The 21,428-nt window shown below is 45.3% G+C and overlaps 1 long non-coding RNA gene across 1 annotated transcript; it reads left to right on the forward strand.

Annotated features, from left to right (window-relative positions):
• Positions 1 to 1,098: 1,098 nt before the first annotated feature.
• LOC135367978 (uncharacterized) lies at positions 1,099 to 1,916 on the forward strand. The gene is made up of 2 exons (XR_010414605.1): positions 1,099 to 1,230; positions 1,343 to 1,916. It is a non-coding gene; the product is annotated as an uncharacterized LOC135367978 (long non-coding RNA).
• The last annotated feature ends 19,512 nt before the right edge of the window (positions 1,917 to 21,428 follow it).

Raw genomic sequence — 21,428 nt, forward strand, 5'->3', positions numbered from 1 at the left:
GTCAAATATGCTTGGCCATACCATACATTTCCTATGTTTTTGCTCAGATGGGTTTATTGCAATGAGGATGCCAAGCGACACTGAATGATTCTTCCTTTTTTTCTTTTCAATGTTAAATTCAGTGCATCTTAAAATAAAGTTGTTGGGATAGTATAGTTGTTGTTGGTGATAGAGCAGTATGATTATCGGCAATTCTTTATAGACGCATGCACACATTACCTAAATCATCCTTATAGGCCTGTTTCACGCGACCGTGTTTGTCGTCCGTTCGCTTCAAAATAGAACGTAAGGACATTCGAGCCCCGTAGGTTCCAATGGGTTCTTTTTGGTTCCGTCAGAAACACGGACAAGAAAAACACGTTCGTGTGATACAGGCCTTACTTCCACAGCCTATAGCAAAAACTATAGTAAAGAATGATCAAGCTGTCCGTTTGCGTGCACTACCGAGTGATTGTCTTGCCCTGAAGACTCGGTTGTTACATAATGTTTCTTTTTCTTTTCTTTCTCGTATAATAAACTGAAGCTATTACGCTCTCTTCTAGCATGGTTCCTCGTCTTTGCCGCTGAGGGGTTGACCCTATACACTCTCTACGTTTTTGTGTGCCATGTCTTTTTAATATTATGATTTTATGAAATGTACGTAATATATATCTATCTTGTTTAGCCGCTGTTGTGTTGGCTAAAGTGCAGGGCTAGTGGACGTCGAGCTACATAATGTAGCTTTTTTCCCCCCAGTATCCTGTAGCTTTCCCGTTCTTTTCTTTTTTTAAATGTTACATGATCTAAAATGAAAAGAAAAATATTACGCACGGTTTGCATCGTTTCGAAATGTGAGGTTTCATCCTTGGGCAACTCAGGAGGGAAAGGGTGGTACTGCGGAGAGAGACGATCGTGCCGACAAAAATGGCACGTGCATTTATCTTGGAAAAGCAATCTATCTTTTAGAATTATCTTTTGCGAGATAGAAAACGTGGCGGTAACCAGGTGTTATCGCCGATAGTGGTCTCACACGTGCTGTTTCCCTCTCTACGGCGAGGGAATCTGAAGCTTTATAAACCGCAGCGGTACCAGCGCAGAAAGGAGAGTTATCCTGACGACGGCGTGAACGACATCTCAGCAGCAGAGCAGCAGCAGAGCAGCAGCAGAGCAGAGCAGCAGCAGAGCGATGGACGCGGGGTTCCTTCTTCAGCCGAAAGACCGTGGCAGTGGTCTACTTCAGGGAACTGCGATGTAAGCGAACACTTATGCTGTTTCTTGCTATTTAACCTGAATGTTGCCTATGTTCTGTGTGGCTTCCTTGTCCAAGGAATACGAGCAGGTAGTTGTTAGTGGTATTCGCTAGTGTTTCATCCTTGTTTACCTTTTCTTGCCGGTAATGCCGCCCGAGAGGAACTCCAGCTCCCTCGACAGTGCCGTGGACGAGGCGGAGTCCACAGGTCCAGGCTACACGGCAGATGGTGTCCAAACAGTTCGGCAGCACCTCCGTCATCATCGCGGACACACCGCTGGGCCTGAACTTGACGGTACGGACGCTTTCCAGCCATAGCGACTCCGGGTCAGAAGACTTCCCCGTCGGCTTGGACGCTTGTCGGTCGTCCGGTTTCCAGTACTGCCTAAGCTCCTGGCTGACGTACATTCCGATGACATCTTCCACTTGCGGGGACCCTTGACGATGTCGGAGGGAAAGGTGTCGTCGCTCATAGCCCCCGTTAGACGTGCAGACTCACTCTTCTGCTGTGACGACGGAACCTGAAGCTTGGTAAGCCGGACGCGGAAAAGAAATATGGATCTTGACGATTGTGCCTGGCAGCGAGCGGACAACTTACGACGGGAACAGCGGTGTATCCAAATAACAATAAACTTGGTTGCTTTTTCGAAATTCTGTTTGCCAAATAAACATGCTGTTGATTAACCTGTGATATTTGTATTCTCTGGGAGCTACAGGTCTGGGATGGGTGTGGCTCCAAAGAACCTTACGGAACACGTGCTTTGAGTTGTTTTTCCACTAGATGGAGCTAGCCTCGTTTGCTCATCTGCTCTCCTTTTTTCCTATGTTTTCTCTCATTCTCTCTGTGCCCTTTCCCGTGTACCTTTTCTTCTTTCCCTCTATTCCACCCCTCAGCCGCTATTTTTCACTTTCACGAAAGGTGGCAACGCTATCACCAGTGTGATGGCACCTGAAGGTTTAGTGAGTCATGGGGAAGTTCCACGATCGGGTCAACGTCTTCTCGAGCGATAAATGCAAGAGACATACAGATCTACGCGTTTTCGTGTTATTTCAGCTGTTCCGCTGTTGAACCTTTTTGTTGGTTTTTCGAGACACACAAAGTCTGGTATAATTTGCGTGAATGCAGAGTAACGAATTACTTTTCTACTCCTTACTACTCGTGGTCATACATTGGAGTCTATAGTAACGGCAATCAATTACTTTTTTCGAGTAACTGGCACGAGCCTGGTCAGAGTATGCGATCGGGGTACAGGATGAAATCTAAGCGAATTTCCCAAGTGTGAACAGACGTGTATGAAAAGTCCGGTGGTCATGGAGCCGTTGTCGGCCATGCTCAGGTGGGTAACGTTAAAAGCAAGAACATGTTGACCGTATAATACCTTTACCGTGTATTCACCCGAGCGACATTCGTCGCGGAAGACTCGAAAAACGTCATAGCTTTCCGAGCGCGCAACGTCCATTGTTCACGTACACTGCTAACCGTGGGGAATATCCAGCGACACAGCCACAAGATATTACGTAGCAGACGACAGGAAAGACTGTCGTCTGCTAAGTGCGTACTACGCCACTCCCGTTATTGCGCACGGAAGGAACTTCGTCTCTGTGAGCAGTGCTTTCGCTTTTTTCTTCCGCTAGAATCTTCCATGAGGATTGTGTGAATACACAGTTATGAGAACAAACCGACCAGAATCCATAAAAGCGCACAAATATACATCAGGCCTTTGCGAGGTTCCCTGTGAAGTTCGCGCTTGCATTTCATTTCACCGACATCCACCATTCCGTCTCGTTGCAACACACTGAAACACAACACTTGTGTGGCAGAGCAAAGTTTTAATTGCTTCAGGGTTGCGAGAGAGCCCAGAGCGTTAGGAAACAGAGGTTTACAGAAAACGGGATATATGTACATGTATCTCGAGGAAAACTCCCGACAGCAATGTTCATATATTTTATTACAAAAGATAAAAGTCGTTATTAAACGAATATGTTGGTCACCATGGTCATATTTTCTTTGTCCACTAATATAGCGTCATATGGTGACTACTTTGGTATAATGCTTTTCAAACCCGGATCACTACTGTCTGCACATCTTCGTGGTACGTAAGACGTTGCGAATTCAGCGAGTTCATCGTCGAGGCCTTCATGTTATATCGACGTTATCTCCACGGTCGTGCCGCATCTAAAACCGAGCATGGTACTCGGACTCGCCAACAAAAAGTAGTGAGGAATAAAAACACTTGCTGGCTCACTGCAGGGGAGGGGGGGGTCCAGGATTTTTCTGTCCAGCCATGAATATGCTATCTACGGTCAATTAAACACTATGTGAAGACAGAAATTGAGGGGGGGGGTCAGGTCATCCGGACCCCCCTCTAGATCCACCCCTGATTTTAGGGGTCAGAACCGAATCTGAACGCGAACCGAAAACCTGCTAAGACCCCGTATTTTTCGCTGAACCGAAACTGAACCGGAACAAAATAAAACCGGTTCGCGAAACGGTTCATACGTAATTTGCGTCGTGAGAGATTGCAACTACGATTTACACAGCGGATATTGAGTCGCGTTCCCAAACAAATTCGAAATAGAAACTGAACGAAATAAATCTGCAATCCAAGTGCACGGGGTACTTCCTCCTCGCGGCTATTGCGTTCATTTAGCTGTGTTTGGTTTGAGGTCGTCCTTTTTCCAGTTGCGGGCTTCCTTGTACGCGATTTTTTACTTCCAGCAACCCCAAGCTTTCATTTCGTGCTGTGAAGATAACGGCCAGTCCCTGAGCAGGGTGAGTGAACATAGAGAGTACAGTGTCCTATCGTAACGTTGCACATGAAACGCAGATCTGTATCACGCAGTGTTGCTGTGAACCAATGCTGTGTCGTCAACACAACAGCAACAAAAGTACACTTGTGTTGTTTGAGAATCGTAAGGACGTGCTTGCTTTTAACCCATGGCAATCGCGCAAAATTCACTATTCCGAACCGGTTCGAACCGGTATTTTGCGCTGCTGCGGAGCTGAAACCGAACCGATATGCCTGAACCTGAACACGAACCGAACCGAAAAAAATAACGGTTCCGATCTCTCTGGGATTGCCCAGAAATCCCTGCATGATATTAAGAAGACCAATGAACGTTGACGAAGCCTATACATCTCAGTGGTCAACCGCAACATAGCAGTCGTCGAAAAAGCCATGACGGTGGCGGGAATCGAACCACGCACCTTTCTGTAGAGTGCGTCAAAACAAATCCACGTCGGTAGCACAAAGGACCAAAACCGGTCCGGAGTGGGACCGACGCGCTCGCGCCGTTCGTGCGGTCTCCCCGCTTCTGTCATCCTCATACTGCGCCATCTAATGGAGACTGAGATAACCTTCTCCGGCGCTTCAAGGTCATGCGCATGCGCGTAAGCCGTTGTGAAAAAAAGTCCATTGAAGTATCGCAGTTGTCGAAATAGCGCACTCGACTGCCATTCGAGAGGTGCGTCGATTCGATTCACGCCGCTGTCTTCGTTTCTTTGACGACCGCAATGTTTCTACCGTTCATGCTCGTCGGCACTTTGAGGTTCATGTCTGTCTGTTTGTTTCAGACTCGATACAGTTACTTTCCATCACATCCAAGATGATCTCCCACCAACGGATACCAAGAAGGCATGATCTAGGGGCTAGGGTGTGATGGAAAGTATTCCATCCATTCACTTGAGTACCACAAAGACCAGCTTTAGACGTGAGAGACCTGCAGAAAATGGCAATCTGACCAGCATCCATAAAGAGTAGTAACCTATGGCAGCAACTGTTGGAGTCTTTACGCAATCGGAGGCAACAGGGACCATCGGACAAAAGGTGCATTGTATCAAAACAGCCAGCAACGAAGGACACTTCTATCGAATGGGTTGAATGATACAAAGATCCTCTCTAACCCTGTAAGACCTGCAGAAAATAGAAAGCTGGGAAGCAGCCAGAAAGATTAGTTGTTACTTATTGGTACTTCGCTCATTTTGAGGCATCAAGGGACAACCGCTAAGGTCTATTCCATCAAAGGTCCAAAGGTCAAAGGTGCAAGGTCCAAAGGTCCATCCAAGGTCAAAAGGTCTATTCCATCAAAACAGGCAGCAAAGACATTCTAGGCATCTCGGCTCAGTTTACTGCCATTAATATCCCACGGGGTCCCGGTCCTTGTTTGTGTGTACAGCAGCAGCTAATAGACACAGCTGTGCAAATGCGGAAATACCTTTCTGTGGACGCGAGATACCATCGAACGAAATCCTTCGAAATGGTGACCGCGAGAGCTTGGAAGTTGTTCGTCGGATGCTTGATGCTTTATCGAAACAGAGATTAATCGCAAAGCGTGGCCAAGTCGATCAGATGCGAGCGTATAGAACAATAGGAGATGACGAGGGGCGTTGATGTGAGCCCGCGGTTGCGCGGCAGAAACCAGTTTTCTGCATCAAATAAATCATGCTCAGTTGTATAGGGAGAGATATATATATATATGGAAGGAGATCGTTTGATAAGATGCTACGTAAAATACATGTTCTCTGGTGGTCGATTGATGATGTATGGAGATAGGTGATGAGCTCTGGGACAAGCGCATTGCGGAGGCAGGTACGGTTTTTCTGTATAACCGTTTATGATCGCCTAGAAGGATCGCTACCGATGGGTTTCTTCTACATGAAGTCGCCGAGAAGATCGCGAAGCTTGTGTGACCGTAAGCGTCGACACAGGCATCGACGAAAGGAATGGAATACGAGATGACTTGATACGCGTCCAGGGCTGACTTCTGGAGGAACTTTCCAATCACACGTACTGGAAGGTATACAGGAAAAATCTTCGGGGTCAAAACCGTTGGATTCGAAGTGAATGTAAAAAAAAAAAAAAAAAAGAATGGAACGAAGTAAATCCCACTCGTTGGCTCTCGGGGGAAATGTTTCCCACAAGGTAAGTTGGTTTTGCGGCATAGTAAGCGGTTCAGGAATTGTGGGAACCTGGCTCCCTCACGGAGTTTCTGCCCCAAACCTACCGGAAGTGCTCGTCTTAGTTCCTGCAACTGAAACCGCTGAAAAAAAAAAAAACAATTATAAATAATCATCACATCTGTAATAATAATAATGGCTTCCTCACGTAAAACGTTGACATAAACACATGACCACGCCCTATTAAACTATCCACCGAGAGACAAATTCCCCAGCGTCGTCTGCCATGCGCTTGTCGTCTGCTATTCACAGGCGCTCAGAAAGAATCATCATCCTACGGCTCGTCGCTTTCTTTTAAACGGCCAAACGGAAAAGATCTTCCCCAGCGAGGCCCCGACGGTCTCACTTTGAACCCACAATCAAGTAGTTATTGACCTTCACGAAGGGGTCACGACGGCGTTGAAATGTCAAAGTCCGCGGACATTCGCACACGGAAAGTTGCTTTCGGTTTCGTTTCTGCTTCTTAACGCTGCGCAATGTTGATTGACCGACCTTCGCGAAATCGGACAAAGAAGGCTCTGCGCGGCTTTCCATGGTGACCATAACGATGCCGTTTTCTACAGTTGTCATTAGTCGCGCCGTCCGTAACGACATTTTCGGTTGGACGATGGACTTGGGGTTCCATTTGAAATTGAGAAAGTACGGGTCATTCAAGATCGTTCCACATGAAAGGCGGTTTCTATGGCGTTCTCAGGAGACGAGCCGACGCCTGCTATGGCCTGCGTAGTTTAAAATTTCATTAAAGGTCTTCCGAAAATAATATTAGGAAAATGAACGCTGTCTGACCTTCGCAGATGATGTCTCGGAATAAGAGAAAAAGAGGAACTGGGTGCAAAAGCATCCATATGACGTTCCCGAAATATAGCTAAATAACAGAAACATGTGAACCAATCAATAAGCATGCTATATATATGTTTAGTTTTCCTACTTTGTCTTCTATTTAGGCGTTCGACATCTCTATATTTTTATTTTCAAATCAATCAATCACTCCTATATATGTAAATAAGTAAAACGTATCTAGACGATTATCTAATGTAACCTGACAAAAAAAATGCAAAATCTCAAACTGAAGCTCACAAAGTAACAACTAACGTTCTAACTAGCATGATGACTATATGATGAACTAACTATAATGACAGAATGAGCGCTAGGAAATGGATGGACAAACTAACAGTTTAACCAACAACCAAACCCACGAAGAAGCAAACCAATAACTAAACTCTGCCTACCGAGCCGTGTAACAAACTTCTCTCAAACGCCCTATTAAAGTCCATTAAAAGCCAGGTTATCTCCATGCCTATACTCGACCCAAAGTTCCAGAGCATCCGTCTGCAAATAAGTAGAACGAAGGCAGACTCGGTTTCATTCAAAACAAGGATGGCATTATCATTCCTTGAGCATACCTTCTTCGTTGAATAGAAAGAAGTCGCTCTATTTCCAAGGGAGGCACGCACACTGTGCAGCCAAGAACGTTAATAAGAGAGAGAGAGAGAAAGAGAGAGGATAGGTATTTATGTGGTCAAGGAGTTGACTAGGATTGGGCGTGTGATGCTCCATATGGAATTGGGCGTCCAACCGTAGTATATACGGACGCAGACTAATGATATGCAAAAGAATACGGGCGTTTGTGTAAATTCCTTGTTCCTTGATACTGCGCGGAGCCATTGTGTGTCAACCCTATACAGTATAGAGGGCGCCAGCTTTGAAAGAGGGAAATCTCCACCATGATATGATCCCTCCAAGTTTCGGTTCCGGTTTTCGTTCGCTGCCATGGGCGTTCCCACAGGATTTTGTTTCCAAGGGGGTGAGGGGTAGAGCAAAGCGTTCGACCAATAGACAACTGAAACCTCTTATATGCAGCGGGTATGCACGGGTAAATGTTCAGATTGCGTATACGACGACATCTGAGTTTTAATCGTAATCATACGTGGGTATTGCGCAATTAATGTTCTCACAGTGCAAGAACTTAGAAACAGCAAATGAAACGGTAAATGACCGGTACTCGGGAAAGTCGGGCCTGTTAAAATCGTCGGACCTATACGTCATGATAGCCAATCCGGTAGCTACTGTGGCGCTCCCCTCCGAGTGACGTCATGTGAACAAACCCTATTGGTCATTGTCCGTGTTTCTCATCCGTTATTGAAGCTGACAGGTGTCACGAGCTCCGCTGCAGCACCTCATATACATAGAGTAAACAATCATTGCTCAGGAGCTACATCGCCGCAGTGTTGCACGAGATGCCGAATATTGACGTCAACATTGCCTCGAGTTTGAGCTAAAACATAGGACGAAAAGAACACACGAGACAGGCTTACGAGCAGACTTGAGCGTAACGCGTTACTAGTAATTGCGTTACTTGTAATCAATTACTTTTGTGAGTAATTTTTCGAGTAATCAGTTACTTTACTGTCAAAGTAATTTTTCGAGTAATCAGTTACTTTACTGTCAAAGTAATTTTTCGAGTAATCAGTAACTTTTCTGTGTAATCGATTACTCAGTAATTGATTACTTTTCCGGCAGAGATTAACTTATCTTTCAGATGTTCTGCCCCAAGTCAAACCCCTCGTGCCGTCAGCCTTTGTTGGTAATAACGTTCTAGAATTTCAGGGTCTCTCTCTCCCTAATCTCTTCCTACACCAGTGTGACGGTACCTGAAGCTTTGGAGGTTTAATCAGTAATGGGGAAGTTCCACGCAATGTTCTTCCACAATAGGGTCCACGTATATTCCCGGGCGATAAATACGGTTGACGTACAGATCTACCTGAACCTTTTTCTTTTTGTTTTCTGAGACACAAAAAGACAGGTATAATTAGCGTGAATGCAGAGTAACGACCAGAGTAACGCGTTACTTTTCTCCTCGTTACTCAATTACATTTTGAGTCGAGTACGGTAGTAAAGGTAACGGTAATCAATTACTTTTTCCAGTAACGGGCACAAGTCTGGACGAGTGAGTATGTCGTGCGTTCTTCTCGTCCAGTTTTACCTCAAACTAAAAAAAAAGTAACGGTAATCAATTACTTTTTCCAGTAACGGGCACAAGTCTGGACGAGTGAGTATGTCGTGTCTTCTTCTCGTCCTGTGTTTTACCTCAAACTAAAAAAACGTAACGGTATTCAATTACTTTTTTCCGTGGAAGTAACGGTAACGGTAATCAATTACCTTTTTCCAGTAACGGACACAAGTCTGAACGAGTGAGTATATCGTGTGTTCTTTTCGTCCCGTGTTTTACCTCAAACTAAAAAAAAAAAAAAAAGCACCAGCTAGCTTGCCTACTCCTGTTACATCGAATATGCGTAGTCGGGAAATTAATGTGCTGCGTCATATATACCTGCAGATGGAGCGTGCAGGAGCACATCGAATGGAGTCTCCCTCTTTTGCACACAAGGCCGTGCCAAGGTTGCAGCTGGAACGGAAGCACGGTGTTCCCTGTTCAACACCGGGGCCGGCATTAATGAGGCCGCGGAGCGAATCCGACCGTGCATAAAGCGGAGTAAAGTAGTTTGGTTGTGGTGGACGGAAAAATGAAATTGAGAATGCGACGCTCATGCAGAGGCCTGTGGCTGCTACGGTAGAGATGAAAGACTGTAAAGTGAAGCGAAAATAAATGAATTTGAAGGAACGAGAAAGAAAAAAAAAAAAAGAACGGAAGGCGTGGTCGCGTGCCTTTTTCTTTTATTATTCCGCGTTAACGCCGCGAAGTAAGTGTGGCTTTCTCCGGGGTAGAGACGCGGACGAAGGACAGCAGGGTTAGTATGCGTCCTGGGCAGACTTCGTGGGGAAGTGTGCCGACATTCGTCCGAAAAGTCTGCCGGGTAACACAGGGAAAACCTCATACAAAACGGCCGGTATACCGGGATACGAATTCGCGTACCGGGTTCCCAGTCTTGCCGTGGAAGGCGATCGTTGTAACCAGTACGCCTTTTATACATTGTTCTTACCGTTTCACCGCACATATTTTGTACAACGAACCCGTTTTGAACCGATACGTATGTCGGAACCGAATCAAAGCTCTGGTGTTTCCCTCTCTCTCTCGCCCTTACCCTTTGTTTTCCGTAGAAATTAAAAGACTACCAAGGTTTGTTCGCTCGCTAAGAATACTGCACGCTTGCGAAGCTGCTGGCACAGTTTTTGCCGCACTTCCACTTATATCGAATCACTGTTCGTTATAGCGATGTGTTACTGTATACGCACCATATATCTATAGTGTCTGATGCGCTTGCCTACATCTCCGCCCTGCAGCTGCCTATGTGGTGGAGATGACCCGGTAGCCAAGCGTGAGATTCACGACTGGTAACCAGGTCATTTCTCCGCCGACAGTGGTGTGCCTAATAAAGTGGTCGCCCGACGAGTGTCTTTGCAAAGCATCCGTTACGTAAAGCGCACATTATTGAGGGTTGTTATTATGGGGAGTCCTCCCAGACGCGAACGCTGAAACGCAACACTCGTGTTTACGATTCCGGCGAGATGATCGCATCATCGTAGCACGCAGTGAACATGTTCCTGTATGCTATACAGGCTATCCGCTATCTATTTGTTGTTGTTGTTGTTGTTGGGTATACAGACAATGGCTAGGCTACTCAACTTGGAAAATTGGCGCAATATTAGGTCATCTCAATGTTGTGAATCTTTAGTCTGAAGCATATTGCAGTTGAGGAGAAGTCAGCGAGTGCCGTGGTATCGAACCCACATCTGTCTGATTGTTGGTAAGGTAGTGCTGCCACTGCACTACGCCGACATCGTGCTCTCGTACCAGGCTAACCTCTCCTAATGCCCATCATAACGTAACGACATATTAAGGCCTCTTTCAATACGACATACATTCACTTTGGGCCATTCTCTCTTACGTTTTCGTTCATGCACTCATACGTTCAGACATAGACAAATAAGTCGAGGCAGACGGTTTTTTTTTTGTTTTTTTTTTGTTTTTTCAGATAGTAGCGTGCTGTTCTCTCAAGTTGATGGTACGTACTGAGAGGAAATCGAGTACAAAAACACTGACGTTCGCAACAGCCGAAAATGCCACAAAGCAGCCCTCAAGTGGTTTGAGTTCTAGTCTGTGTCATCTTCGGCTCTTGTGCGTGTCAACGGTTTGCGCTCCATTTCCTCTCAATTAAAGGGGCGTTCCCACAGGCCGACAATCTACTTGGCTTTCTCTTTTTTTCGACCGAAAAGTAATTAGGTACTAAATAAACTAATTTTAAATAACAACGCTGCTTCCGCAGCTGCAGAGGACATGGCGCCCCTTTTGTCAACGCCTTGCTCCGATTGGTGGTGCAGGGAATGACGTTAAGGCCTTTTCCAGTGACATAATTCATTCCGTCATACTCTCAACATCCGGCGTCTTGCTCTTGTCACGTACTGTGAAAACCTTTTTATTTCGCGAGCCCTTCATTTTCGCGAATTTTAAAGGCACGTGAAAATTTCGAAACGGAGAAGGATGAGCTCGAGCAGATTGGGGACCTGGCGAAATGTCATGGTCGCGGATGTATCCCTGCTACTCGATTAGCAAAAATTTGGGGCAGCGAAATTAAAGGGTTTTACGTATAAATCCCTCTTATTTCGCGAGCCGTGAATTTTCGCGAATTTCGCGAATCGAGAAAATTCGCGAACTTCAAGGGCAGGCGAAAATTTCAAAGCAGAGAAGGATGAGCCCGAGGAGCTCGCGAAATTTAGTGGCAGCGAATATATCCCTGTTACTCGATTCGCGAAAATTTAGGGGCGCGAAATTAAAGGGTTTTACTGTATCCCATCAAATAGCAGTCAAACCGTATTTCGCGTGAGATTTTCGACACCGTGGACAGTAGTACGCGAAGACTGAAATGATACCGTAGTTTCGAAGGCATGACGGGTAAAAGTGACAAAATTGGGATACAATCCGGAAGGTGGGAAATTTTGCGCTAGGAGGTTGTCCGTTGAGAACGTATCAGAAACTTTACAGGCTGTCCTTCGACCGTTTGATCCTTGGCAAGGACAAGCAATGCCAAGAATTAACGCGCAGTGGAACCGGAGCATGACGAACCTTCTCCGCGGAGAACACTTCGCCGTTCCGCTCGGTTCGTCGCCCCGTCTCCTTGCTCGCCTTTTTTTTTTCTTTTTTTCGCCAAGCTTTCTTCGTAAACGTTGTCGGGGAACATCGAGGAAGAAAGTATGTGATTTTTGTTCTGTTTGGACAAAAAAAAAAAAAAAACAGAAAAAAACACACACACGCATAGAATAAAAAATACATAAAAAATCCCCGTTGTCACCGCGAAAAGACTGACTATATGAGCGGGACAAACCCTTGGACATACGGAGAGAGGACTGCAGGACAGACATGGAAATATCTGAGGTTAGTAAACGTCCATGGACGACTTCACGGGGAAATGCGTCATCATCCGCGAGCTGGAATATCTGCGGGAAGGCATACTACTTTCAGACACAGGTACTTAGTAAGAATATATTTCTCGAATGCACTAACCATTTGGAAACGGTTACCGTAAACGTTTACGTTAACGGAATACTTTTTTTTCCCGTAGATATAGACCAGACCATATATGGTCTCAAAAGCATCGGCTTTTTAGTGGCGTCGTTTTTTAATCAATATCGCTATAGATAGGTCATCTCTTCTTGTACGGCACTTACTGGCAGAGAGAGACATCTGGTGCACGATCGTGTGTAACGTCTTCTTGCACGGAAATATTTTTTCATATTCATTTTTTCATATTTTTGCGCCTTTGCTTGATTGATTGATTGGTGGATTAAAAAAAAGGAAGATATGAAGACGTTTCAAGTTTTCGGGATCATTTTGTGGGGTGCAGGTTGCTGCTCCACGTTTTTGATGTGTTTATGACACATATATGACGCATTTATGACGTAGTTATGATGTACTGACTGTGCCGTTGCATGCTGGTGGAGTGGCTGTTTCATCGCGTAGGTTCAGTTGCCTCTTGCAATGGCACTTAAATAAATAAAAAAAATATAAAAAATACAAACACACGCACGCTTTACCGCTACGCGCAAGCGCGCGGCAGCATCGGGTCGACCTTATAGTTTCTTCGGTTCAGAGAACGTGCGCAAGAATTCAACCTATACAAGGCCACGACACAAAGGCATTGGTTCAGCATGAATGACCACGTTCCATCTCCGTTCTGGCCCATGATCCGTCTACGGTTCATATTGGGCATGTGCAGTACTTTACGGTCGACCGTAAAGCAGTAGAGAGAGGGTTCAAAGAAAATTGGCTCTAACCTTTACGCAAAAGTACAATGACTTCGGAATTGCGTTCTTACGGTTTATCCTTTCGATCGTAGAGCTCTTTAAGTGGCGTCTTATGGTACGGAGGTCGATATATTTCTGACCGTAAGGGAAAGGCCAGTTACAACAAGAATGCTAGGTCGTCTGCTGTGCACGGCAAAGAATGCAGTCAGTATGTATCTTATCTCGATCAACATATAGTAGCGCAATACATAACGCCGAGCTGTTACAGGTACGGTACCACGCACAGGATCACGCAGTGGAAAATCCAGTCTTGTGAAGTGACTTGGTTACAAGCATATGCGGTCCCTAGTTTTTTGGATACAGTCAAACTCCTTTATAGCGAACACCTTTTTAACGAAAATACCACTACAGCAAATTTTTTTTGCGGTCCCGCTGGAGCCTATAGGTCCAATAATGGACATCCTTTTTAACGAAAATACCTTTACTGCGATTGTTTTTTTGCTGTCCCCTGAGTTTCGTTGTAAAGGAGTTTGACTGTATTACATTTTCCGAAATTAGGCAGAAAAAACGTAAAAAAAAACACACACAAAAAAAACGGTGGCTTTTTGTACACGTATTTTCGGCTGTGTCTCACATCGAGAAAATAGAAAAAAAAAACAAAAAAAACGGCGTCCAGTTCCATGTTCATAATATACAGCTTAAGTAGTAATATTCGCGGGGACTTATATTTTTCCGCGAAATTAACGTACCGCGAAATAGTCACCAAACGTGCCTCCATCCGAATTCGCGAACCATCAAGACCGCGAAATTAACCTCAAGAAAAGACGAGCACATCAACACCGTTTGGTGTGGGAGATTGTCACGTGACTCGCATGCCAGGTCGCGACGTAAACCGTGTACCCCGCGAGGTATACAAATCGAACGCTCGCAGACTATATCACCACCAAACCGTATGGCAGGCACCGTAGAATAACACACAGGGCTTCACTTCTTCCGTGCGTTCCAGAATAACCTCGCGTTCCACAAATGAACGCAGTTGATGAACTCTATATACGGAGGGTCAACGCTCTGAGCCTCGAAGAGGCGACAAGCTTTGTCCCGTATTTTTTTTCTCACACCGTGCGCGCTATTTGGGGCCTCCATTCCGACGCATTCCGCCAGCCATTGACAGCTCGGCGCAACAATTTCCGCTAGTAAACACTGGGTTCACGGTCAGATTTTTTCGCGCCGCCTTGGGACCCATTGTTTTCTGTCTGTCCATTGTATTTCACAAAGCAGTCCCTTTCTTTGCTCTTCAACTTTGTTTCGCACCAATGCAACAGACGTACGTTTCTCGTTCGGTTAACTTTAGCGGCACTCGTGAACACCGATGGGAGTTCAGAATAATTATTTTATCATTTGATGATGCCGACAGACAGGTTATGTTGCCAGCGTATTTTAACAGCTTGTTGCTTGTAGGCCCAGCACAAGTTAATACAGGTGAAAAGGAACGCTAAATATTTTAGTTTGTTAGTTAGTTAAATTAGTAAAATGGGATAAACCAAATGAATACATATTTTTAATTTGGAAGTAAAATTGCGGTAAAACGATTGGGGTCTGGTGGGAAATAATCCCCAATAGACGATTTCAGAAATTGCATGGATGGCACACCAGAGAGCGCCGTGTTGCGAAAGCCCCGCTGCACCCTGGGATTTAGTTTTCATGAGTCAGAGAAAAGAAGAAGAGCGCAAACGGTTTCGGTTTTCTCTCTCCTTCACCTCCCGCACCTTCAAGCCACAGGCAGACGAGCACGACCACATTTCCCACAACGCATTGCGCGATGCGCGTGACTTGGGCGACGGAGGGTCCCCGTGCGGAGCACAAGGGCAATATCTGAAATCGCCTATTTGTCGAGCAACAGTGATCGACGTTCCCGACTGGCTTGCTGCTCATGATGGCTACGTAGCCAATTCGTAGACGACTACTTTCGTTTTAGACCCAGGGTTATGCGCATGCTATGTGGTTTTGTCGCCGTAGTTAACGAGCAATGTGCACTTGGAGGCGACATCGACACAGTGTTGCCCGTAATTTCCTTTTTCTTTTTTTGAAAAATCTCTGAGCGCAATTGGAATTGGAAAATATGTGACGTAAGACTACTGTGGGCTCAGGTTATCGAAGAGATAAATTTTCTGAGATTGGGCAGCTGTACTGCTTCACAGTAAAACTTTCATGGCCCTAAGGTGTGACATAACGGATTTGGGCTGCATAAACAAGAACAGAACACAGAAATACAACTAAAACATCAAAACGATTCACTGATTTACAAGTGCACCGAATGCGAGATCAGACATCGAAGTGAGCAAGTCATGTTACTTCGTGAGGGCTGAATGTGTGTATATTCGTCGTATACGCATATGTAGTCTTGTGTAGAAGCTGAGTAACCGGCTACCGTAACTATAGTAACGTGTTGCAGCAAGTTATAGTTACCGCCTTCGGTTACAGTAATTTTAAAATGTAAAATAAGTTACTCCGGTATGGACGCAATATTTTCCACGCGTCAGTTCCATATAACGTCGTTTTGTAGAGGCTTCAAGTACACTGCTGTTTATTTATTTATTTATTTTTTACCAGGAATTCCACGAATTTTGTCCTCTCATACGCAGGCAGGATAGCCAAAGACTAACTCCCACTGTGTTTTTAAGACCCATGGAAAATCCTCTGTTCATAATACGGTCTATAATTATGCTAGGACGGTACAAGAAAGTTTCTTTGGGGAGTTATACTTATTCGGCTTTTTTTTTCCCTCGGAAGGTGATTGTAACGTAACTACGACTTTAACGTGGTAATAGAAGATGTAATAATTAACTTCTACAAAAAGGAGTAACTGCAAGTCAGTTACTATTCTTACAGGCTAACTGTAACCTAGTTAATTTTTTTCGGTAATATACGCATAAACGCATGTGTAAACGTATCTGGTACTTATTGGAAGAATTCCAACATCAATTCCGCCCGCATATGCATCCAATTATGCCACTGTGGAATATACTTATACCGATGGAAGAAGCACTGAGATGAAAAGCTAGATTCACTCCGTGTTTCTCGAGAAAGTTTGTACGCGATCTCGTCTTGGCGAAAGATTCCCTGGCGAGGACACGAGTGCTGCCTGTCTTCGTAATGGGTGGAGCCAGGTTCCCATGGCCATCCACCATCTGAAGGCGGGTCGCTGACCGCTGGATACGTTCTTCGCTACTTACGGTAGAGGTTGTCGTGGCGGGTTATACGTTTTTGTACGTAATTTTGCAGGTTCAAAACGTAGATGAGCAAGAGATTGCAGTGTATGAGGCATGCACGGGACACAATGTTCAATTTTCTTGTTTTTTGTTCTTTTGTGTGTGTGTGTGTGTGACCAGTTCCAGAAATATGCAAAGCGGATCTTTCTGTACAACAACAACAATATAATAATAATAATAATAGTAATAATTGAGTTGAATTGAGTTTTTATTGCAGCCCAATAATAATAATAATAATAACATTTACTTCGATTTTGATTTGATAGGTTTGATTTGATGATTTGACACGGATTAGAGCCCGTATCTACTATCTGGAGCAGTGGCTTTCTAAAAAATATATATCATTTCCTTCGTGTTCTTTATCGCTCCAGAGTAGCCAGTCCCAAGATAAGTGAGGCTCACAGCGACACGCATTTTGAATTTTTAAATTTTATTTTGTGACACGTGGCTATAGCGTGTCTAATTGGTTAATGTTAGAGCATCGCAGGTGAAGAGCGTTAGCCGGATACGCCACATCGACACAACATCGCCGCTTCCGGAGCTCCGTAGAGGTACGGCAAAATATTCTACCAAACACCATATACACCTTATACTCTTAGATAATACACATATATTACGTATCACATTGATGTGAAGAAGAACAGGTGTTTACCTGGAAACTGGGCTTCAAAGGGTACAACGACCTCGGCTTGTCTGTCGCTCAAGACGTTGTTATACAACTGACAAAGCAACAATACCAGGGCAAACTTAAGTGGACGTGTGTCGATCCTGTTGGCTCATGAGTTTTCCGATCGGCAAGGCTCAGCACACCATACGAAAGAATAGCGTGTACGGACCACGCTTCACGGCTGAGCGACTTCCGTATCCCTTGAACCTATACCGTGGGAATAACTGAGGTACTCGCACCTTTACGACTTTCTAGGTTCTCCAGCGCGAAAAAAAAACATTCAAATCTGAGTTGTACACCGTGCTGATATTGGTGCCTTACAATACTGCGAGTGTCCCCATTTATCTGTTTTCTAGCCATATAGTAAATATGTCCTTATGCCCCGCCATTAACAAGACGCCGAACAGCGTAAAACAAAAAAGCCCAAAAACAAGCGTTGCTCGCCCCATTCGCGATGTATACATCGCTGGGTAGTTAGCGATAGCAGACGACGCTGTTGGCAGACGACGAATGTTAGCAGACGACGCTGTTAGCAGGCGACAATGTTAGCAGACGGCACTGGCAAAAGAACTCCCCGGGGTCAGAACTCCCCGGGCGCTCCGTGACTGATTCAAATATGCACTTCTCTTCTAAAACGATCAAAATAGGCACGAAACATTTATCCTGATTAACGAGCGGGGAAGTCTAATTCGATGTTTTAAAATACCCCGGGCGACGAAATAATTTCCCGGAGCGACTGCGAGCGTCACGACAACTTCGCGGAATGATGGAAAGGGAGGACCATTGCACGACGTTCCTCTGCAAACTGCGCATCCAGGAAGAGATCACCGTATAGCGTTCCGGAAGCTCTTTGCCGGAGTAATTCAATGGACCGCCGACAGATGCCTGCGCACTTCCCCAGTGAAGTCGGCCCGGTACGACAAAATCGCCAGGTGTGGTTGTTAGGATTATGCATCCTGTGCTGCATCCAAATGAACAGCGTCGCCACGCACCTCCTGGCCGTAACGGCGGACTTTGGCCGTAATGAGACTTTGGCCGTAATGAGATGTTACCCGAACGAAAAGCGCCCAAGGTGATGTTGGGAGAAGGTGCACGAGGTCAGCTGTGCTCAGAACTGGCGGTTCAGTGCACCAAGAGGCTTGGAGGAACAGGGGTATAAGGAAGGTGGTAGTGATAGAATAGGGGAAAGGTAGCGCAATTTCTCCTGCTCTGGGACGCTGTGGGCCTCACCACTGAAAACCTGCGAGCATCCCCAAAATGGCAGAATGGGCCTGTTGGTACATGACTGAATAAAACCGGAGCACAAAACACGCACAAAACTGTCCGTGTTTTGTGCTCCGGTTTTATTCAGAGCATCCCCAAGCAGCACAACATCTCGGCCCAATATCGGCTGAACATTGGCAATATCGGCCCAACCTTGAACCAGTATTGCCGATATATAGCCAATATTGGACCAATATATTTCGCTGCTTGGGTCCCTTGGTAGCTTATCACTGAGATGCTCCCTGTTCTACAGTGACGGCCAGGATAATTGGCGAAGTTAATCCATCAACCACCAGGCTAACTTCTACGAGTCCTGCACCATAAATTCACGTATATTCTTTTACTACGTAGTTCATTATAAAGCCCCTGGAGTCAACACCTGACTCTCAAACTCGCGCATTTTGTCGGTGTCCTTTTTACAGGCGCAGCAGGATGTTCAATCATTCAGCACTCTTCGTTACTCCAGTCGATGGACCACAGCACACCATTCTGAGATAAGCGCCATGAGCGCGGTAGCGCTCTGTCGTTAGAACGCACGATAATCGCACGAAATATGTTCACGGTGAAGGCATACCTTAGTATAACGGGTCGGCTCTTCATAACGGATGCGTTGTATGGAGCCGCAGGACAAGTGTTTCGCGCGTGAAAGAATATCCCAGTATGGATGTATAATGGCCGACCCCGGGCACGGCTCGTCGTGCCGAGTCTTTCATTTCGAGTCGGTTACCTATAGTGCTGTCATCGTCGTGACAAGTAAATTACCGGGTCTTACGGTATGGAACGATCAATCCAGAAAATGGGAACAGGCGTCTACGGAAATGAATCATAGCTGCTGATTTTGCTGGGTGATATGGATTACTATGGCGCCGCGTTTGTTGATAAGCACGAAGAAAGGGGCGTGGGTCAGAAGAAGGGTTCCTATATATTAAGGGTTTGACGATATTTCGGACCGTCCGACGAAAGGATGTGCCATATATAGAGGGAAACAAATTGTAGGAGGAAATGTTCTTTTGAGAAGTCGATGTAACCAGAGCATGGACGTCCAACGCGGGATGTCATGGAAAATGAACGGTCTTCAGAAAACTGCTATACGGTGAATCTTGTGAATCTTAAGTAGGCGATGCCTTCTCTTATATAGTGTGAAAGCATATATACTATATATATAAAAAAAGGAAAAATAAGACTGGAACGTAAGCACATCTTCCACGCGTTTTTCGCGCTTCAGGGCAAATCGAGGCCGCAACGCACTTGGAGGCCTTTTTATATTTGCTTTTCTTTCTTTCTTTTTCTTCTTTATGCTGTCGTCTCCTCTGTAATCATAACAAGAACTTGCGGTCTTCGCAGTCTTAGAAGAAAAAAAAAGGTGGAGCCTTTACACCTTTTAGGAGCTAATAATTGTAGCATTATGTTGCGCATAAAAGGTTGCAAAGTTGCGAAAGTGCTACCCGGTCGCAGTCTGCACAACAGATTATAGCGCAAATCTCAAAATAAATTTTAGTTGCGGTTATCTTCGCTGTACACAATGTGCTCAATGTCCACTGCACTGTCGATGCTGGGAAAGCAACACTCCCTAAAAGTGCATTGCTTTTATTCTGTGGCTGTAATAATAGCTCTTACGCACGTTTTGTATACTGCACATGCGGAAAGGCGGTAACAAACAGGGTTACCACCCTTTTAAGCCCTTTATCAGACAAAGCTATGTTGACTTGAGTGGTAACTATAGAAGTTACCACCTTTTCGCACCTTTTTTCTTTTTTTCCCCTTGGAGTTCGAGAGGGAGACACCTATGCTGACGAGCGACGTCACAGTTCCGTTGACAAAGCCAGACACAGACGGGAATCGAACCACGCATCTCACGGTGAGTGCGCTAACCAATTCCGCTACGCTGGCATATATGCTTCCTGACGGCTCACGAAGGGGGCCTCATTCAAATAAAGGGACACACAGTCATTCTCTTCACATTCTCGGCTACACTTCTTCTCCATGCACACGCACATATACATACAACACAACACAAGTACGAAGCAGCGACATCTGGTGAGAACGATGGAAAATAACTGTTCGCAGGCCGAAACACACAGACAATTACTTTCCTTCCTGGTCACTTTTACGTCAGGATAGATCTTTCTTCCTTTTTTTTCTTTCGGTTCCGGTTTAGACCCCTGGTTTTTACGATGTGGGTTGCAGCTAAATCTTTCCTGTAAGAAATCATATTTTTACTTGACGTTGGCAACATAGCTTGGGGAGGAGGACAAAAGATAAAACACGAAAACGAACAGCACAAGACAACGCTCAAACCAGCAATGAAAGTTTTAATATAGCAGGTACAAATATATAACATGAAGATATATTGAAGATAGTATATTATATATTAACCCGAGGATATATTCATGTTACGTCAAGATATGTTCATGAGCCCTGTCTTGTGCTGTTCGTGTTTTGTCTCCTGTCCTTTCACAAGCTCAGGGACATGTTGCCAACGTCAAGTATACACCAGCTCGCTTGCGTTTTACTTCTATGCTCAACACATTTTCACGACACATCCGAGACATACGTTAAAATTTCGGAGCACTCATCCTAAACAGAAGTACGCCGCGCAGCATACCAGCCCGAGCTTCGTATGACCGTCCTTGAAGCATTACGATGACGTCGTGTCGTTACGCAGGAAATATTTCTAGCGCCGTGCGCAGGAGAATATATGATGTCGCTACAGTGTTGCTACGCGCGTCTGCGAACGACTGGCATCCCATCACAATACCTTCTAGGATTACTGGAACGAACTTCCGTCAGCTCCGATTCCTCCCATGTGGTTGGACGCGCGCGTTTAATAAAGACCTACCTTACTCC

Source organism: Ornithodoros turicata, chromosome 9 (genome assembly GCF_037126465.1).
Source record: "Ornithodoros turicata isolate Travis chromosome 9, ASM3712646v1, whole genome shotgun sequence".
Taxonomy (NCBI): Eukaryota; Metazoa; Arthropoda; class Arachnida; order Ixodida; family Argasidae; genus Ornithodoros; species Ornithodoros turicata.